This window comes from Coturnix japonica, chromosome 4 (genome assembly GCF_054131305.1).
Source record: "Coturnix japonica strain WE chromosome 4, WE-NBRP24, whole genome shotgun sequence".
Lineage (NCBI taxonomy): Eukaryota > Metazoa > Chordata > Aves > Galliformes > Phasianidae > Coturnix > Coturnix japonica.
The window spans coordinates 57,222,170-57,227,450 of record NC_140666.1 but is presented as its reverse complement, the minus strand read 5'-3'; the positions used below and the strand labels follow the sequence as shown (position 1 = coordinate 57,227,450).

General features: G+C 39.0%; 1 long non-coding RNA gene across 1 annotated transcript; it reads right to left on the bottom strand.

The window, feature by feature from the left end:
* Positions 1-1,143: 1,143 nt before the first annotated feature.
* Positions 1,144-5,081, bottom strand: LOC146761084 (uncharacterized). Its single transcript, XR_014945900.1, has 2 exons — positions 4,924-5,081; positions 1,144-1,177 (listed from the first exon to the last, which is right to left on the bottom strand). It is a non-coding gene; the product is annotated as an uncharacterized LOC146761084 (long non-coding RNA).
* Positions 5,082-5,281: the final 200 nt, after the last annotated feature.

Sequence of the window (5,281 nt, the reverse complement as noted above, 5' to 3'; positions counted from 1 at the left end):
AAGATGATAAAAGTAGTATGTTGAGAAGCTGTACCAGAGCCAGGAAAGAGTCACAGAATGAAAAGCAGGGCTTGTTGTTACATAGCACAGAGGTAGTTTTCCACAAATGACCCAAGTATTCCCAGTCCTGGCACATCTATCCAGAAAGTTATTTCAAAGTGAACTGGGGAATCTGGATTCAGTGCTGATTTCCACCGACCTCTAGTATATCTATCAGAATACATTTGTTACATCCAGAGTCAAGGCAATGCTAATGTATTTATGTGTCTATGGGTAACACTGCACAGGTAAGTAGACCCAGCAAAACTTGCATTTTGAGCTTTGTTTTGCTCACTGACAAGTGAGATGATTAACACAAGCATGGTTTGCTTTCATTTGCATGGAGCACATGGTTCTCTCTGAGAGAATTATCTGTAATTTTTTTCCTGGCAACCCTTATTGTTTTGGGATGCAGCCTGACATAATAACCTCACTCTGGTAAGTGAGATTTCTGCTTGTAATATAGGTCTGAGGAGTCAGGAAAGTTCCTGTATTGGCAAGATCATGGCCTTGAGAGATCAGTTCTGCCCAACATGGACAGGATGATGCACAGTCTCGTGCAGCCCCTCAGTGAGTGTGGGCTTCACGCTCCAATAAGAACAGCCTGCAGACTGCCCATAAAGAGCAGATGTATGCTGCAGGGTTTGATGAGATTACAAAGGAATTATTTCACAGCTTGGGAAGTCTTGTCTGGCCTGGGTACCCAGCAGCTTGGCCCACTGGCTAAGGTGGTTATGTGATCCATAGGCAGTCACTGGCAGCATGCTGTCCCCCAACCATTTTGGGATACACATTATTCAGAGTGCTGTAGGTATGTTCAAGGACTCCCACAGTTAAAGTTAATTTCTGACATAGCTTATCCAAAACAAGACATAAGCACTAGGGAAGTGCCATGTGGCCTGACATACTGTGGATTAAACACCTGAATATAATTATGACTTTTGCACACCACTTACTCACAAGTTCTCTGGGGAAGGAAGATGAGCCAGTTTATGTTTCAGAGAATTCCAAGTCCTGCGCTTCTCCAAATATACAAGAGGAAATTCACCCACATATTTTGCTCCTCAAAGTTCGCTCCTTTCTACTGTTTCTTATTTTGCATGGGTTGTCCATGGATGTTATTAAACCCAGATCTCACCTTCCAGAAACAAACACAAATTAAATGTAAGTAAAAAGATAGTCAGGGAAACGTAACAGTTGTTTGCAGCACATTATTGACCTGAACCTTCAGTATCTATTATTGGTCTTTAGATGTATACACTCAACTACAGCAAAGTACATTAATGTTAATTGATATTAAGCTCTTTCTACTCTATCAAGATGAGAACCTGAAATAAATGACATAGAAAAGGACAAAAGACAGATGCAGACTATTTTCATTATTTAAATTTGCATTCCCGTGCTCAGCAGTCTCTTTTGCAAAATAACAATAATTAGAGCCTGCATTTTTAGGCCTGCAGCTGACAGTCAGAGAGAAGGTGCAAAAAGAGGAATGTATAACTACTTCCTTAGACACAAAGAGTAAAATCTTGCCATGTCATTCTGTGAGCGCATTTTCATTTGTAGAAGTCATTGAGTGCAAAATGATAAATGTAATTTTGTTTACTCTTCCCATTCTATGGCATGCAAAATAAAAGGAATATATTCCAACATGGATATAACTTTCAATAAATTGCTCCAGGTTACCCTCATCTGTTTACAGCTAATGCTGAATTGCCACGTGATGTCTTTCAGTCTGAAATCATATAGGCAGGCATTAAAAAACTGAGAGCATTAAAGATATCAGTGTTGGCATAGGATCTGGATTTGATTCAAATTACAAAGATTCACATTACAATTTTTACAAATATATATATATTCTCATCTCATAGAATATCAGAAATTGAATTTTTATATGCAAGTCTCAGAAAGCTTATCTAATATCCAACAATGATGCACATGCATTTTGTCACAGCATGGTGGGCTTCTCAGGAGTTTGTATCCATCCTGTTTATCATTCAGTGATGAAGATGAGTCACAACGTGATTCCTGAATTAAACTAAGTGTATTTTGAACCCAGGGATTGGAGTTTATTGTTGTCAGCATATTTTAAGAGCCCACTAAATCTTAAACTTGAGAAGTACTTTTGCCTGATTTATAATTGTAAACGAATCTGATTATTGAGGTTGGTAGAGACCTTGTGTTATACCTGATTTTTTTTTTTTCCCAATTTCTAACTGTACCACAATTGGCAGATATGATTGTAACATTCAAGATAGAATGATGACATAGAGATGCAACACATCATCTTGATGCTTAGTGTAGCATATAATTTACAGAGCTGTACAATTTTGCATCTAGCACAGATCTACTCTGCCATTGTGCTAAGTTATTCAATAAGCACAGTGCTTCACACCCACAGCATTTGTTGGGAATGTATTATTTGGGTAGATTTTCTTTCCCTCAGGAGTGCTGTACAGTAGCTAAATGTAGGTACTCAAAATGAAGCTCAGTTATGAACTGCAGGTGTAACACCAACCTGCATTAAAGCCGGTCAATGTTGGATGCTCAGGAATGCAGGATACTTTATATAAACTCTCACAGACAAGAATCATATTACTAACGAGAAGCATGCCAAAATAAACTTGCAACAAGGACATTGCTGAGTTAAAAGAAGAAACCTTACTCAGAATGCAAGCACAGCTTTTTTCTTGAAGTTTGAACCCTTCTTTCTTGCATGACTGTCAGTGATGAGCTATTTTCCAGCTTTCCAGGTACACAAGTTTGGTTTTACTAACTTGTTTGCTGGATGACAACAGTAAGTTGCTAAGATGAAGCACTGCAGTCTTGAAATGGCATAAAAACCCCAAGCCTTCATTCTTCCCAGTGCTGTTTTCTAACGTTTCTACTGTTGGGTAAGAGAGTGCAGTTTAAACAATCTGCCAGAGGGATTTCTGTTGAACAGCAGAGTTAACGGTCATTTTATAAGGACTCCAGAACCAGTTTCTTTTGTATTTCTTTCTTTTTTTTCTTTTTTTTTTTTTCAATGACACATCTTCAGTATTATCGTATGCTCCATTCTTTCCCATAAGGGATGGGTCATGTATCCTTTGCTACACTTGCATGGGCAAAGCAAGTTGTTGACCTGAAAGACTGAGTCGTACTCTGCAACCCAATGCCTACTAACAGATATAAAACATCATGCAAAAACTTTTTGTTTCAATAAAAAATTAGATTTATCCTTTTCACTCTGGGGAATAAAAAGGATGAAATTAAAATACATAATTCACTGATAAGTTAAAATAAAGCCTTCTCCAACACTGCTGCCATCCCTTCACAACACTCCATGCTTTACCCACAAATCTCTACTCTTGACCTCACATCCTCCTGGGAACCTTTCAGAAAAAGGAATCACTGTCAAAGCACTGCAAGCCCACAGTCCTTTCTCTTAGGGGCAGAGAAACAAGAATGTTCTGAAGTTATGGTTAAACATGTAAAGACACAAATACCTCCTGTGTATCTCCCACTAGTGGGTCAGCTCTGGTAGGACAGTTAAGATGATCCGTTATTGTAAGAAGCCTCTTTTACACCCTTCCTGGGCCAGTGTAAAACTGCCCAAAGTTCAGGAGAGAAGCAAACCCTGGAGTATGTTTCAAATGCAAATATAAGAATAGGAAAAGATAAAACAGGAGGCAAAAAAATCAGACAGAAATGTAAGTGCCAAACCCTGGCAAATGCAGCTCAAAGCAGTGTGTGCCTGGCTCCATGCACCTGAACTGAAGCATTCTTGGCTCGAGAGGTAACTTGTCCTGGAGAGAGGATGTGGAACAATTTCAATGTTAGAGAAAGATCCTATCTGTAAAGCTCTGTTGTCTTGCTAAGAAAAAATGTTGTGATATCAAAGATAGATCATATGAAAGATGGGCAGCAGCCCACAGACCATTCAGTGGCATATGATCTTCCAAGGTTTTGCCAAGTTAAAGGGAAGACATGCCAACAAAAACAGTTTTTCCTCCCAACATGAGACCAATTACACATCCATTGTGTTCAAGGCCAATAGCTTCTGCTTTCCCCTGAGTTCTGAGCTGGCAAGGTGTGGGGGGCACTGCCTCTCACAGTTGCTCCCTTCCAATGCTCCAAACTTCTAGCCAAGACAGCATTGTGCCAGGCAATTTGAGATCTGCCTCTGTGTGAGCTTTGGCATTGCATCAGACAGTTTGTTTGGTACAACACACTTGTTCCACCAAGTAACTCTATAAACCTAATTTCTAAGCAGTTTGCCTCCCTCCTCTTGTACTATGGTTAGGTGGAACATGTATTCCCAGCTTAAATAATTCTTGTTCATGCTTTTTCTATGCGAGATTAAGCATAAAGAATATTGTCACTTGAGAAGATATACCAAATAATAAAGCGTTTAGTGCATATATACAAAGAAAGTATTACTTAGGATTACCATACCACAGCATATAACCAGATTAGAAACAGCACTGTATATTAATTTGAATTTACTAAGTTTTTTTTCCTTATATATCTGCCAGGAGATCTCAGCCACCCAGGCATGCAAGTTGAAGAATTTACTTGAATAAAATTGGATCTGGACATCTAAAACGGTCATTACATTATGCTTTTTACTAGTTAAGAATATGCAACAACTGATATACATCAATGAAGCTGTCTTGATTTTAGCGCAGTGATGCCAATTCACAGAATTTGAGGATTTAGCTGCACTTTTCCTGCTAGAAAACAGAATTTATTTCAAGCTGTCCAAATAAACATACTTCTGACTCGTATGTAAATAAACAAAAAGAAATGAGACAGACTTGTTTTGATGTGACTGTTCACTGAGACACCCTTCTTTCCCACAACTGTGCATTCACGTAGCACTGACAAAGCCCCAGGCCTCACCTTTCTCAGTAGTTTCTCTGCCTCAGAGTAGTTGAACATAACAATCTCCTCACACCTGCACAGCATTCCTGTCTCTCCTCAGTTCCTTCCCCCACCTCAGATATTTCCCTCTGATGTCTCAGGACACACATGAATTCAAGCTTAGAAAAAAGGGTCTTGCCACCTGCAATGATTAGAATGAACTTATTCACAAAGAGGAAAAAAAAAAAATACCAGTTAGCAGCAAAAATCTTCTGATTTCATAGCAGCAGACAAATATCTACTTTACCAATTATTTGAGTCCTTCCTTCTTACCCAGAGCTGCGTGCATGTGTGTGCATGTGCATCCTTGTTCCAAGTAATGCAGGAGGCCTTATTT